The sequence below is a fragment of the Oryx dammah genome, unplaced genomic scaffold (genome assembly GCF_014754425.2).
Source record: "Oryx dammah isolate SB20612 unplaced genomic scaffold, SCBI_Odam_1.1 HiC_scaffold_2, whole genome shotgun sequence".
NCBI classification, from domain to species: Eukaryota; Metazoa; Chordata; class Mammalia; order Artiodactyla; family Bovidae; genus Oryx; species Oryx dammah.
The window spans coordinates 29,717,028-29,733,410 of NW_024070186.1; the positions used below are offsets into that span (position 1 = coordinate 29,717,028).

Consider the following 16,383-nt stretch of genomic DNA (forward strand, 5'->3'; position numbering starts at 1 on the left):
TCAGGACTGATATCCTTTAGGATGGACTGGTTGGATCTCCTTGCTGTCCAAGGGACTCTCAAAAGTCTTCTCCAACACCACACTGCTAAAGCATCAATTCTTCGGTACTCACCTTTCTTTACAGTCCAACTCTCACATCCATACATGACATGACTACTGGAAAAACATAGTTTTGACTAGATGGATCATTTTTGGCAAAGTAATGTCTCTGGTTTTTAGTATGCTGTCTAGGTTGGTCATAGCTTTTCTTCCAAGGAGCAAGCATCTATTAATTTTGTGGCTGCAACCACCATCTGCAATTATTTCGGGGCCCCAAAAAGTAAAGTCTGTCACTGTTTCCCCATCTATTTGCCATGAAGTGATGGGACCGGATGCCATAATCTCCATTTTCTAAATGTTGAGATTTAAGCCAGCTTTTTTACTTTCTTCTTTCACTTTCATGAAGAGGCTTTTTAGTTCTTCTTCGCTTTCTGCCATAATTGTGGTATCATCCGCATATCTGAGGTTATTGATATTTCTCCCATCAATCTTGATTCCACTTGTGCTTCATCCAGCCTGGCATTTCGCATGATGTACTCTGCATATAAGTTAAATAAGCAGGGTGACAATATACGTCCTTGACGTACTCTTTTCCCAGTTTGGAACCAGCCTGTTGTTCCACGTCCAGTTCTAACTGTTGCTTCTTGACCTGCATACAGATTTCTCAGGAGGGAGGTAAGGTGGTTTGGTATTCCCATCTCTTTCAAAATTTTCCACAGTTTTTTTGTGATCCACACAGTCAAAGGCTTTGGAGTAGTCAATCAAGCAGAAGTAGATGTCTTTCTGTAACTCTCTTGCTTTTTTGATGATCCAACGGATGTTGGCAATTTGATCTTGGGTTCCTCTGCCTTTTCTAAATCCAACTTGAACGTCTGGAAGTTCATAGTTCATGTACTGTTGAAGCCTGCTTTGGAGAATTTTGAGCATTACTTTGCTATCATGTGAAACGAGTGCAATTGTGCAGTAGTTTGAACATACTTTGTCCTTACCTTTCTTTGGGATTAGAATGAAAACTGACCTTTTCCAGTCCTGTGGCCACTGCTGAGTTTTCCAAATTTGCTGGCATATTGAGTGCAGCACTTTCACAGCATCATCTTTCAGGATTTGAAATAGCTCAACTGGAATTCCATCACCTCCACCAGCTTTTTTCGTAGTGATGCTTTCTAAGGCCCACTTGACCTCGAATTCCAGGATATCTGGCACTAGGTGAGTGATCACACCATCATGGTTATCTGGGTCATGAAAATCTTTTTTTGTGTAATTCTTCTGTGTATTCTTGCCACCTCTTCTTAATATCTTCTGCTTGTGTTAGGTCCATACCATTTCTGTCCTTTATTGTGTGCCCATCTTTGCATGAAATTTTCCCTTAGTACCTCTAATTTTCTTGAAGAGATCTCTAGTCTTTCCCATTCTATTGTTTTCCTCTATTTCTTTGCATTGATCACCGAGTAAGGTTTTCTTATCTCTCCTTGCTATTCTTTGGAACTCTGCATTCAAATGAGTATATCTTTCCTTTTCTCCTTTGCCTTTAGCTTCTCTTCTTTTCTCAGCTATTTGTAAGGCCTCCTCAGACAACCATTTTGCCTTTTTGCATTTCTTTTTCTTGGGGGTGGTCTTTATCACTGCCTCCTGTACAATGTCACAAACTTCCGTCCATAGTTCTTCAGGCACTGTGTCTATCAGATCTAGTCCCTTGAATCTATTTGTCACTTCCTCTGTATAATTATAAGGAATTTGATTTAGGTTATATCTGAATGGTCTAGTGGTTTTCCCTACTTTCTTCAATTTAAGTCTGAATTTGACAATAAGGTGTTCATGATCTGAGCTCCCAGTCTTGTTTTTGCTGACTGTATAGAGCTTCTCCATCTTTGGCTGCAAAGAATATAATCATTCTGATTTCAGTATTGACCATCTAGTGATGTCCACGTGTAGAATCTTCTCTTGTGTTGTTGGAAGAGGATGTTTGCTATGATGAGTGCGTTCCCTTGGCAAAACTCTGTTATTAGGGTAATACAAATCAAAACTGAAATACGATATTACATCATACCTAGTAGGATGGCTAAAATCCAAAAAGACAGACAGTAAGATTGTTGGTGCAGGTGTGGAGAAGCAGAGTTCTCACACATCACTGATGGGGATGTGAAATGGTACAGCTCTTTGGAAACCAGTTTAACAATTCCTCAAAATGTTAAAGATAGAGTTATGACAGGCATTCTACACTTTGGTATGCACGCGAGGGACATGAAAACATATATCCACATGAAAACTTGTACTCAGATGTTCATGGCAACATTATTCTTAACAGCTCAAAATGTGTTCGTAAGCTGATGTATGAATAAACAAAACATAGTATAATCACAAAATAGAATACTATTTGGGCATAAAAAGGAATGAAGTACTGATATATTCTACAATATGGGTGAACCTGAAGACCACTATGCTGAGTGAAAGAAGCCAAACACAAAAGGCCATATATTGCATGATTCCATTTGTATGAAATGTCCAGAAGAGGCAAGTCTATAGAGACAGAAGGTTAGTGTTTGCCCAGTGCTGGAATTGGGGGCAGAGGAGGAATGACTGCTACTGGGCACAAGTGTTCTTTTGGGGATGATAAAAATTCTCAAATGAGGTTATGGGGACTTCCCTGGTGATCCAGTGGCTAAGACTCCATGCTCCCATTTCAGGGGGCCCAGGTTTGATCCCTGGTAAGGAAACTAGATCCCACATGCTGCAATTAAGAGTTTTGGATGCTGCAACTAAGACCCAGCACAGCCAAATAAATTAAATAAATAAATAAATAAATACTTTTTTAAAAATGAGGTTATGGATCACACACTTCTGTGAATAGTCTAAAATCCATTGATGTGTACACTGTAAGTGGGTTAACTTTCTGACATAAAAATTATACCATAATAATAAAAAAAATTGTTTTTAAAAAGGTATTGAGATGAGAAAAATTGGAGGCAGTAAGTATAGATAAGTCTTCTAAGTCTTTGCTTTTGGTTTTGAATTTCCAGTATATAACTGCATTTATTGCACTGAAGAGGAGGGCTCTCCAGATGGGACAGAGGTTGGGGTGTCTCTGTACTTAACACCTCTGTGTCCCCAAATAGATGTTTGGCCCAATTCTCTGATTTAATCCTCACTGTTAGAATCAACCCCCAGAGCAAACAATGCCAGGAACGGCATTTCACTTGGTGCCTACTCATCGTTTCTCCGTCTTTGCTTTATCTTTCTCTTCACATTTTCTTGGTCCCACAAGGCAGACTGAAAAAATAATCAGCCTCTGCTCATCTAATTAGAGACATAAACACCCGTGTGTGTGAATCAAGCATGGCCATGGAGCCTTTGGGGAAGCAACAGGGAGGTGCCCGGAGACATTTTCTGTAGATAAGAAAAGAATCAGCGAGCCTGTGCCAAAACATGCCTGGAGCTTCCAGCGCTTTCCTCGGCCCAAGGTCAGGCTCTGTGCGGACGCTGACAGTGACCCCGGTCAGTTGTTGCTATTCCCTCCATCCAAAGCATGTGGCTTTCTCCCTTCTGAAACTCACTTCTGCTAATTCCACCTGCCTGGGGAGTCAGACCCCACAGCACAAGTGTAATTCCTCAGGGTGGCAACTGGCAGTGGTTCCAGGAACAAGGTAACAACACAACGTCCCCAACGAACAGAGGCATCGATTTCCTGAGCCCAGGAGAGGGATCCCATGACTGAACGCCCTGCCCCATGGTGGAAAGAAGAGCCATGGGGTGGCTTTACTGAGGCCACCAGCATCTCCCTGCCCACTGCCCACTGGGCTGAAAAGTCCTGGCTTTTGTCTTCCTCTTGGAATAACGGAAAAGTACAAACCACAGAATTATGAACCATAGCGGAAGAAGGGATCTCCAAGGTCATTCTTAACCAGGGCCCGGATAGCCCCATCATCAGATGTCCTCCTCTTGCCAGCCCTCCTCACCCTGGCCCAGCACAACCCCCAGCGGGACTCTCACTCCATCTCAGAAGGGCAGCTGATTCCTGGCAGGGCAGTGCTCAGGGCTATGACTGCCAATGTCAGCTCCAGTTCTTGCTCCTGTCACTCCCATCTCCTCCAGGTGCTTTGAAACGATATGGTAGTTCCAACACATTCTCCAAGTCTTGAGGTCTTTGAGAATGCTCTCATGTCTTCCCTTTTCTTTTTTGTTTTATTTATTTGGCTGCACTGGGTGTTAGCTGTGGCACGCAGGATCTTTAGTTGCAGCATGCAAAAGTTGAGACATGTAGGATCTAGCTCCCTGACCAGGGATCGAACCTGGAGCCCCTGCATTGTGAGCACCGGGTCGCGGCCCCTGGACCACCAGGGAAGGCCCTTCCCTGTCCTGTCTTCCCCAGGCTCGTGCCTTGAGCTGCACTCACCCTCCCTCCTACACCCATGAGGCCACAGGGCTATTAAGATGAGTCTAGGACTCAGCTCCTGTTCTGTCCACTGTGATCTCAGATCCTGCAGTCACCACGTGCCACCAAACCTCCTGGCTCCTCACTGCCACTTCGACCTGACTGGGTCCCTGACTGGGTCCTTGGACCTGACTTACCCCCCTGGCCACTCTGGGTATCCCACCAAGCCTCAGACGTGGTGTTGACCCATCAGAAGAGCCTGAGGCCTACTACTGTAGACAGATCGTACCTAATTGCTCCACTATTTCCTTGTAGGATTTGGTTTCAAGCCCCATCATTACTCCCATTTCCCCTCACCTGGACAGGCTGCTCTTGTTCTATATTCCTTCATTTGCTCAGCCACTCAGCATCATGCTTGAGAACACAGGATTTGAGATCAGACGATCTAGATTCTGCCATTAACTAGCTGAGAGACTTCAGAGAAGTGTCTTAAGCTCTCTGAGCACCTCATCTGTAGAGCTGGGGTTAATAACAGTACCTGCCTCATAGTTTTGTCATGAAAACCATAAACGAAATAATCTTTGTAAAGCACTTAGCCCAGAAGTGCCAACATTCACTACAAGTACACAATATATGTTCTCTACTATTTTATTTTAAAACTATCATTCATGTATTCACCATGTGTTTACTGCACCCTGTGGCAGGCACTGGGATATAAATCTCCCTCTTAAAGAGAGAAGACCCCTTGAATCCAGGCAGCACAAACTCACACTGGTACCCAGAGGTCAGGGCACAAAGGCAGAGAATAGACCCTGAGCACTGTGTGCTGTCCAGGGAGGGTGACAAGAGCACCTTCCACCTTTCCCGCACTCTTTTTGAACCTCTGCAATTCCCTGGGTAAAGTGGCACCACAGGGAAGTGGGAGGTGGGGGATGCCAGAGGGTGAAGTGAGAAATCCCCAGAGAAACTCCCTCCCCTGCTGCTGCTTTGGCAGAGAGTGGCCTTGCCTCTACCATGCAGGAGGGCGATGTCCCCTGAGGAGGACTTGCTGAATCTGCCTGGGACGGTTCCGGAAGTAGGAAGGGCGGCTGGGGGTGGAGAGGCGGCAGGAATGTTCTGGCCTGCTGCTCGTACAGGCGAGTGTCCCGAGAGGAGGGCCTCTGGACATCAAAGGTTCCTTTTGTCCCCCTCCGAGTGGCAGGGCAGACTGGCCGCTGGCGATGACTCAGGCCTGGCCCTGACGTCACCCACGCCCGGCCACTGGCCTCCCTCTGCAGCCAGGAAACTGGCTGGGGAGTGGCACTCGCAGGCTGCAGCAAATCTCAAAATAAGGAGGCAACTGCCTCTCTCCTCCTCCTCTCCATCGTCCCACAGCACACCTTGGTTTTCTTTTATGCTGCTGCTTTTTTTTTGTTTTTTGTTTTTGAAGCCTCACGGAAGGTTTTACTTATAGATCAACTTTCAAAATGTAGGAAGTCAGAATGGGTGACATCATCAGAAAAATATGTGGAGCTGATCTCGACCAGAAGTGAAGAACCCAGAGCAAGAAGGCGGTTAGAACTCCTGAGCCCAGGGAATTGGCAGCGTCTGGGTTTCAGAGGAGCCAGCGCCTCGGAGTAAGTGCAGGCCACCCCCAGACCCCCTCACACCGCGCCCTTCACTGTGGGGCGCCATCTTGTTCCCTGACACCTGAGCCTGGCAGGCCCCAGCCCAGGGGGAGGGTGTGGGGGCTGCATCTCAGAGACCCTCCAAATACGGCACCGAGGGGATCTCTCTGATCTTTCTCTTCTCCACAGGCCCAGACCAGGACGCATTTCCTCTTAAAAAAAAAAAAAAAAAATACACACACACACACAGAGTAAGGCCAAATTCTGGTGAAAAGGGCCCGCATAAGTGTCTTTCCCCATCACCCCTCTTATTCTGTTTCCTCTTCGTCCTTCCCCGCTAGTGCTCTATTTTGGATGGCCGGCGTGTTTGTTCAGAGTTCTGAAATGTTGTTTCCTGGATCTTATACCAAATTATCAGAAACAAAAATAAACCCCATTCTAGGCAAATATGTGCCCTGTGCTGTCAAGTGGTATTTTTCACACCTAACCTGCTAAAAGTTGGCAGCTCTGGTAAGAAAATGACCACAACCTGCCACCCATACGCAGCGTGTTTCTGGTTCTCTGTGGTTGTTCCGGTTCGTGCACCTCCACTGTCTCATCTCCCTGTTTTCAGAGAGCTTATTTTCATTGCTGCTTGTGCCATTGCATCTGGGATGATATGAAACACGGAGACGGATGATAATGTATCTTTGATGTCTGTTTTAATTTCACTGAAACAAGTTTAAGTCTTTGTGTAGCCTATAATTTTACAAGCTCTGGAAGTTTCTACCCAAGAAAGTTAAGTTCCCACGAGAAAAGTTTTAACGTTGTTCCTAAGAATTGTAGAGCACACAGACATAGAGATCATACCCAGTTCTCCTGGCATCTAAAGTCATCTCCTGAATCATTATATAGTCTTTGTATAGCGTAATTAGCCGAGTAGAATTGTTCTTCATAAATTCTGTTCTATAATGATGGGGTAAGGGTATTTTAAAATGTATCTCATGTTATAAATGCAATTGAGAAGCTTGTTGCTTACTGGAAAAGAGCGGCAGATTCCTTTGTAAACTGACAACACCCTTTGAAGATTAACCATTGCATGCTAATACATCTGTTTGGTAGATCTTACATTTTACTTTTTGTTTTATCTTAATATATCAGGTTGTCTCGAAGTGAGGCTCTGCTAAACCACTCTTCATCATTCATAAGATCTGAACACTGTGACCATTGATTTGGTGAGTGTCATTTGTCCCTAATGGCTGCCTGAATTTAGTTGACTAAATCTGTTCTTTTGCTGTAAGGTACAGGGAAAAGGAGGAAGGCACAGGGACTTATGCACACAACAATAACAGCTGTATCAAAGAGGATAATAGTAATAGTTAAGATAGGCTAATTGCTGTAATAGACTGAAAAAGGTATAATGACTCAAACACAATAGAAGTTTATTTCTTGGTCATGTAACAGTAGAAGTCACACATTCATTCAGAGACACAGGTTGAGAGAGGCTCCACCTTCAGCAGTATGTTGTTTTAAAGATCACCTTGGATTGTTTCCACTTCCCAGTGGAGGAGGAAAAAAGAGTGTGAAAAAGTGCACATGGAGATTTTTATGGCCTCTGCCTAGAAGTGGCCAGGACACATCTACTCACATTCTATTGGCTAAAATGCTAGTCACATGACCACATCTAATTGCAAAGGCACCTGGGAAATGTAGTCCCTGGATGGGGGCAGCCACTTTCCAGTAACAGCTCTGGAGTGTTTCTGAAGAAGAGGTCTTCCTCTCTGCAAGGCATAATGAGGAACTTAGAGATGCTCAAAGATAAGATAGCAGAATGAAGTAGTGGGGGAAGTAAAAAGAGATCAGATATTTAGAATTATATTAATATAACTGACATTTTTTGGTAAGGAGTGGGCAAGGAGCAGATTTTTCAAGATGCCTCTGTCTGTCCTAATGCTGAGCCTTTACATAAGCACCACTAGGCCACCAGTGGCCAGTGAACCACGAAGAGGGCATTCTTCCCCCTACTTTTTCCCCCTCCAGGGTCCTTTTGGTTTAAGACCATTCTGGGTCTGTCATGCTTGTAGGAATTGTCCGATAGAATTCTGTTCTCCTAGTGGTCACTAGGAAAGCTCTTGGTGGGGTTTTTTTTTTTTTTCTTTCTTTCTTTTTTTTTTAGCTCATGGTTCTGTTTGCTCCTGCGGAATTTGGGAAGCTACCCTGCTGTAGATCTTGGCATAATGTTTAATATTGGGGGGTGGAGGGGGAAATTCCTGACAAGTTGGGATCCTGAAACCAAGTTATAAGAGAAACATGTGAAAGTAGACTAAAAAAGGCTCCAGCTGAGGGTATTAATGCTACCCAAAGGATTTGATGTATAGTTCTAGCTGTTTCTTTTCAGGAAAAGTTGCAAAACATTTAGTGCAATCATGAGTGGTAAGGTTATAAGCCCTGTTTGAAGAACCTGAACTGATTTTATATGTTATGCAGTCTTTTCATCATTGTTGGTCTTGGTGCAGTATCCCCCTTGCTGGAAAATATCAGAAACCATATGGTGGTGCGTCTATGATGGCCGCAAGGCATCGTAAAGATCTCCAATACAAATGGGCTGCACGTGCTCACTTTAGCAGCACACAGACTATAAAAATGGTTTCCAGTCCTTGCCTGAGCTGCCTGGTACCTACTTCTCTAGTTTCATTGTCAATATCTGGCTAGACACTCTGGTTTTGGATTATATCTTACTCCTGGACTTGACATTTCCGGCACTCACACCCACCGCCTGAAGAACACACATTGTCCATTGTGTGGGAAGGCCAGCTACTGACTGACTTAACACAGCTCTCAAAGCCTGGCCTCATCTCCTATTACTGCTGCCTCGCCCCCACCCAGTCCCCTCACATCAGGAGGAGTGGGATAGAAGAATGAGCGGATTTGTTGCAAAAATGCTTCAACCTTTGAAAGTCCATTTTCTTGGTTTGTTGCTGCTGCTGCTAAGTTGTTTCAGTCGTGTCCAACTCTGTGTGACCCCATAGATGGCAGCCCACAAGGCTTCCCTGTCCCTGGGATTCTCAAGGCAAGAACACTGGAGTGAGTTGCCATTTCCTTTTCCACTGCATGAAATGAAGTCGTTCAGTCGCGTCCGACTCTTAACGACCCCGTGGACTGCAGCCTATCAGGCTCCTCTGTCCATGGGATTTTCCACGCAAGAGTACTGGAGTGGGTTGCCATTGCCTTTCTTGGTTTGGTGGGTCCCAAAAGAACCTACTGAGTGGAGAGCTGGCTGGGTTAGCGGAGAAAACTAAAGATAAGACCAGGTTGACTGGGAGAGCCCAGGACCTACAACTAGGGAGCAGCCACAAGGAGTAAGCTGAGAACAAGTACCAGGTTTCAAAAGCTGGCATCAAATGGAAATGATCTGTTGCTACATGTTCAAGCCTAAAGGAGTCTGCCAGGAAGGGTGGAGCCAAGACCATGGTCAAGAAGGAAAAGGAGTCAGGGTCTATTCACTGGGGAGACTGTTAGTCACAGATTGTTAATTACAACTGCCACGTGAGAATGACTCCTCAAAGTACTAAGGATGCAGGAATTGCCATAGGAGTGAGGGAGTGAGCTGGGATCAGCCTGATTTTTAATGTCTAGCTGCCTAGTGTGGCAGAGAAAGGTGTGCCACCACCAAATCAAAACTTCACTGCCATCAACACAACCCCTTCATCAGGCTAGCACAGCATGCTAGGTTAACACTACAGACCCACCAGTGAGACATGGGTAACAAATACACTTTGTAAATATTTTGATCTTCAACGTTTTCAAAAATGTGTCAAAGTAGATATTATGGAAAAAGTTAGACTTTCTCAAGCTTCCTTAACTTATAATTTTATATTTTATTCTAGTTAAAAATTTTTGGTGAAGTCAGTGAAGTCACTCAGTCATGTCTGACTCTTTGTGACCCCATAGACTGTAGCCCACCAGGCTCCTCCATCCATGGAATTTTCTAGGCAAGAGTACTGGAATGGGTTGCCATGAAGTATAGTTGATTTATACAATGTTGTTAGTTTCTGGTGTATAGCAAGGTGATTCAGTTTAATATCTATATAATATGTTTGGTTTTTTTCCCATTCTCCAATTCATATGAGGGGTACAATTCAATGTGAGGCTACATAGTCTTTTCAGAGCTTAGGTCATGTCTATTGATTCAGATGTGGTCTGGGCACAGTTGGCTGATGCAGCTAGCAGTGCTTGGACCAGTTGATTATTTTTAAGCCCAGGTTAAAAGTTTTATACTTTTCAGGGCGTAGAAGTACAAGACCCCCTCTTGCCCTGGGTCAGCATTATAAATGTTCTGTTACTCCCTTTGGAAGATTTTGCAATCAGGCCACATCACAGTCGCCAAAGCTGAGAATTCATGGTAATGGAGCTTCGTGATTTCTCATGCTGAAATCCCCTGACTTCTTGTCAAGAACGCAGTTGGAAAACACCACACTGAAGACTTCAGGGTTTTGTTTTTAACTCAAGCCTCTGGTTTTCATCAGAACTTTATAGCTTCCTCCCACCTCCGAAATGGTATTTTTAAAAGTATAAAGCTGAGGTTCTGTCAGAATAAGTAAGGTAATATATATGAAATGGCTTGGACAACTTAGGAAAATATGTGGCAAGTTAGGGTGTTGATGAAAACAGTTCCATCTTTGTGATCAGTATTGGTGTTTGGATTTTTATATTGCTAATAATACTGCAAGTATCTTTTTATTGATTGATTGATTGATTGATCTTTCTAAATTGACTTGCACCTGAAATCCTTAGCACCATTTCCTAACTAGCCAAAGCATGTGGTGTAAAAATTTCAAGGACATTTGGAAAGGTTAGGCCCCCTAGGCCAGGGGTCTAACCAAGAAGCTTCTACTCTTACTCAGGTTTGACCTGGGATTCACTGAGATCCATGAGAGAAAGTAGAGTTGAGCCATCTGTCTGCCAAAAAAAAGATGCTTCCTGGCATTCAGTGGGGCTCCCAGTGCATTGGCCAGAGGAGGCTTTGAATCCTCCATGGAAGAAGGCTGGAAGCTCCATGGAAGCTCTGGCCCTGGGTGGAGTCTCACAAGCTGGAATAAAGCCCCTCTTCTGTCCAGAAGCCCCTAAGCAGCGTGCAGTCAGTCTGTGTGGTGTTCTGGGGTGAGGCCACGGGCTTTATACACAGAGGCAACAAGCATGAGATCAACTCAAGAGCAGTAAAAATGTTGTTCAAACTGAATTCCCTTCCACGTCCCTGTTTCTATAGTCTGTTATCTTCGAATGTAGCAAGAAAGTAGTATCTAGTGAAAAGGATTTTCTCATTGACCCAAATTCCCGGACATTGACTATACCAAGGTACTTTGCAAAAGAGAATGTAGCTTAAAATTCACCCCAGCACCAGACTCAGTCTGTCTTCCAAGTCCTCCTACAGCCGCAAGGCCATGGCTGGACCAGGTTCCTAAGAGGTCTCTCTTCCCTCTCTTTTCATTCCTCATGAGTCAAATTCTTTTTCTCTACTTAAAAAAAAAAATTCAGCATTGTTTTTCAAATAAAAAGAGCCATAACTAGTCATTATACAAAATCTGGAAAATAAAGAAAAGTATCAAGAAGAAACCAACAATCTCCAGTAATCTAACAACCAAGCAACAATTCAATATTAACATGTTGATGTATTTTTTTGTCAGTTTTTTTCTATATATATTCTTTTCTTCTTTTGAATGTTATTGAAATGCTATTTTATATGCCTCTTTTTAAATTTTATTTATGTTATAAACACTTTTCCAAGTCACTAGATGATTTCACCCCACTTAACATTGTGTTTTAAACATTTTTCCAAGTCACTAAATGATCTTTTGAAATTTTTATTTTTAATGGCTGTGTTTCCATTGCATGGATATGTCTTAATTTATCCATTCTTTTTTATGTACATTTTTATTGCCTCTAGTGTTCTGCTATTATAAACGTAAAAACATTCTTATAAATAAATTTTGGTGGACATCTGAGGGAAAATTCCTAGAATTGAATCAGTAGGTCAAATGGCCTATTTTTAAAGTTCCTAATGCATAAATCAGCCCCTGAAAAGTTACCAATGTCTATTTCAAAATCTAAGTCCCCTTCAGTTTCTTATGTTAAAATGCATGTTCCTAGGCCCCAGTGGCATGGAAAGTTCTGAGGAGAGGGCCTAGGAATATATATTTTAATATACCCTCCCAGTCCCTATGCACATTAAGGCCTGAGGACTATTGATAATACTGTGTTCAATTTAATAAACACTCATTTTTCAGCAACACATACTAGAGAGAAAAAATTCAAGGAACTGTAAGCTAGTACATCCAAACTAGAATTTAACTTAAAGTGTTTTTTGGCTTCTGAATTTTAGATTTCTCCTTAATCCTGATATGATACAGTTGAAAGTTTATCAGCTAGGGAGTTTGGAAACTTTACTGTAAATATAAGATAACTGAGCCACAGAATAGTTCATTTACTCACTTGTGGTTGTTACCCAGAGATCTAGTGGCAGAGGAAGAACTAGAACTTGAGTGACAAAGGACCTGGATCCACCCAACCTCTGGGTAGCATTACTAAGTCCTAGCTTGTACTGCTTACTGCACAACAGGACAATAAGTTGAGAGATAAGTTGTTGGGTCAAAGAATACCAACTTTATTCAGAAAGCCAGCAACCATCTTACCCAAGTTAGAGTTCAGACTTCCTTTTTATATTAAAACAGGAACAGATTTGACTGGCTGTTGCAAACATCTAGATGTTGGAATCCTTTGTTCTTGCAGCCTTCTACAGAGATCTGGTCACAATGTTCCTATAAACCTCCAACAAGACAAATGTTGTGCTCTATTATGCAACTTTTTATCTCTATATGAATGGAGAAGTGTTATACTTTTAAAGGTCACAGTCTTGAGAATGGGATATCATGTACATTTTGGACTGCTGGCAGCATTCTTTTTCACAAAGTGTTGAGCCAGCATGCCTAAGCACGGGCAACAGAGTGCAAGGGTTGGTTAGAGCTGGAGGAATAGCTCCAATATGGAGTCAGATTTGTTCTTCTCTGTTACAGTAGTAGAGGCAAGGCACTGTGACAGGACTGACTCCTAAAGTGAGCCCCTGGTTCTACCAGAGAATGCTTATCTGCCTTCTGATAGGCAGGGCATATCTCAGGACACGTGTGGGCAGCCCAGACCCTGTGAGGGACACCATAAGAGACTACCCTGTGCCCTGAGCACAGAGATGATAACACTTAGTCCGAGGAAGACATAGGGCAGCCATGTGGATCCAGACCGTAAGACCAAGGAGGAGGTGGGGTTCAGGGTCAGAGCCAAGAGAACAGAGCAGGGACAGAGCAAGATTCACACTGTGGGCAAATGTTAGGTCACAGGGGGCAAGAGTGGAAAAGCCAAAGCCAAAGCTGAGGGGCACTGCCGTGGGTCAGCCTTAAGGATGGAGTCTCATTATCCAAACTCATGGTCAGGCAAGGTACTGCCCCCATCTCCACCTACCTCACTGTATCTGAAAGGTGCTATGTGCTTGGCTGCCTTCTGATGGGAGGTAAGTAAGAGCACATGGCCAAATGGAGCAGTGAGTTAGAGAAGAGGTCCCCAAGAATGAAAACCTGGAAAATGTTCTGTTACACCAGAGAACATTGTGAACAAACAACAACCAAATCCAAAAATTCTCACCACCTTCTAAGAGGAAGTGGGACTATCCATACCATCTGCATAACTCTTCTCAAAGTCATCAGACCACCATCTCACCATTTGGCTCTCAGGTTCAGCCTCAAGTTCAGCCTCCAGAGACTGTTCAGCCCCCAACAGTCCCCAGTTCATTATCAGGTTCTGTAAGACACCATCTAGATTCCTCCAAGCACAAGTTCACATGCATCTCCTGTGAACACACCAGGTGAAGCACAAGAACCGAGAGGAACCCAGAGGAGAACCTTCACAGCATCCGTCCTCCATTCAGAGGCATGAGGGAATCTACCCAGGATCACCAAGCTTCCCTGCTTCTGTGCAGGGTCTCCATTATCTCTTGGCTATCCTTATGCAGGATCACTGCCCTCCTGATTCTTGAACTTCTGGCCAAACCTGTGGAAGCAGGCTCTTGATGGGTATAGGTTCTGGGAAGGTTCACAGCCTCCCTTGTATCAGGGGTACAACAGATGGAGCATGACCTTCCAGACATGGCTGGGGCAGTTTGAGTCATCCCCATGGGGTTGTCCCTTTTCAAAGACCATTTCCCTGGTCATCTGAACACCTTCCTTGGCTGAGGCACCTTCTGCTACTCAGATGGAATTTTACTTGCTGGCAGGACCTGGATCCCTAGGTTGGGAAGCTCCCTGTGGTGGTGACAGCATTGCCTCAAATCTAACTCCCAGGAGGTAGAAATCAGAGGTCCATGACATCCAGACAAGGTGTCCACATGCTGCAGGAGAGTCTTGAGCAGTCAACAGAGTAGGTTGAAGGTCCAAGGGCAAGAAGTGTTCAGTGGGGCCTCTGACATCTGACAAGTGCCACTGGTGGTCCTGTCCTTACCTGTCTCTGCTGACTTTATGTCCCACCACCATCCCACCACCCCGTGCTAATAAGGTACTAACTTTAGGAATAAAAAGCACTTACACAGTCTCTGGCTAAAACCTCAGGAAGACCCCAGCCCAGGCAAAGTCTATCCCCACCACATGGCTGTTATATCATGACCTTCATATTTCTCCATGGGAGTGAATGTCACCAGTATCAAGTCTGCCTGCTGGGCCAAGAAATACTGCCTTAAAGAAATCCAACATTCCCAGATGGTGAAGTCCTACTACTGATGTCAGGAGCAACTGGACAAACCTGAGTCCTCACCCTACTTCAGGAGCCTCATTTTCCATCACCAAAATGCCAAATAGCACACATTGCTATGTAGACAGTATTTGGAAAGCTGGAACAGGGAGAGAGACCTAAAGCCACACTAGTCAAGCTTTGAAGGCCCCACAAGTGACTGCCACCTTGACTGGGGACCATCAAAATGAGCTCCAATGAGTCTATCAGGATGGCTAAAATTAAAAAAAAAAATACTGATGTTACCAAATGCTGGTGAGGATGTAGAGAAAATGGATCACTCATACGTTGCTGGTGGGAGTATAAATGGTGCAACACTCTGAAAGAGTTTGGTAGTTTTTAATAAAGGTTAGCATATCTTACCATATATTCCTACTCTTGGATATTCACATAAGAGAAATGATAACTTAGGTTTACACAAATGAACCTAAGTACCTTCACAAATGGGGCTTCCAGGTGTCACTAATGGTCAAGAACGTGCCTGCCAATTCAGGAGACATGAGACGTGGGTTTGATCCCTGAGTCAGGAAGGTCCCCTGGAGGAGGGCATGACAACCCACTCCAGTATTCTGGTCTGGAGAATTCCATTGACAGAGGAGCCACAGGGTCACAAAGAATTGGACTTCACTGAAGCGACTTAGCAGTCACATGAATAGTCATAGCCTTTTTATTTGCTCTAGCTTAAAACTGGATACCCGCCAAATGTCCTTCAGTGGGTGAATGGATAACAAACTGTGATACATTCATATCATGGAATACTATTCAGCAATAAAAAGTCACATCTACCCATCCAACTTGAATGGCTCATAAGGGCGTTCTGCTGGGTGAGAGAAAGTCAGTCCTAAAGGGTTACAGACTGCAAGATTCCATTTATATAACATTATCAAAGGGGCAAAATTATAGTGCAGAGAACAGATCAGTGCCAGGGGCTAGGCTTGGGGGAAGGTGTGACTATGGTGGGGTCGCACAGGGGGTTTCTTTCTGGTGGTGGTGTAGTTTTGCATCAGGATTGTGTTGATAGTTACTCCAGTCTTCACATGTGATAAAATTTCATGGAACTCTTAACACACACGCACACGCGCACGCACACGCACACACACACACAAGTGCATGTAAAAACTGCTAAAATCTGAAGTAGTAGTCTGTACCTAAGTTAACAATGTTGTACCAGTATTAGTATTACTTTCTTGGTTTAGAGAATGTTTTACAGAAGTATGGATACAAGATACTATCATTCTGAGAAGATAGGTGACATCATACAGCTACTGTACTCTTTCTGCAACTTCTTGTGAATCGTAAACTAGTTCCCCCCAAACTATTAAAAACAACTTTTTAAAAGTTTAATTAAACAGGGAGGTTGTTCCTCACCCCCAAGAAAGGGGGATTCAGCCACTGGCTTCTCTTTTGTGAGCAACTCCTATTGTTTATTGCTAATTTATGGTTCGGCTTCTAAGGCGGCGTCCTAGTGGCTTTGGCCTCACCCTCTGCATCTCGGAGTCAGTCAGAGTTGGCCCATCTCAGATGCAACTGAAGCTCAAGTCTTGCAGGGCTACGTGTGAAGAT

At 43.9% G+C, this 16,383-nt stretch overlaps 1 protein-coding gene across 2 annotated transcripts in view; it reads left to right on the plus strand.

Moving 5' to 3' along the window:
* ZBTB38 (zinc finger and BTB domain containing 38) overlaps positions 1-16,383 on the plus strand; it is a 138,693-nt gene that overhangs the window by 53,088 nt on the left and 69,222 nt on the right. The window contains exons 2-3 of one of the 2 annotated variants that reach the window (XM_040233911.1): positions 5,881-6,024; positions 7,156-7,229. The gene's annotated coding sequence lies outside the window, so the exon portion shown is untranslated. Of the gene's footprint in view, positions 1-5,684; positions 6,025-7,155; positions 7,230-16,383 lie in introns of those variants that run through there. The other variant, XM_040233908.1, reaches the window with a different exon arrangement.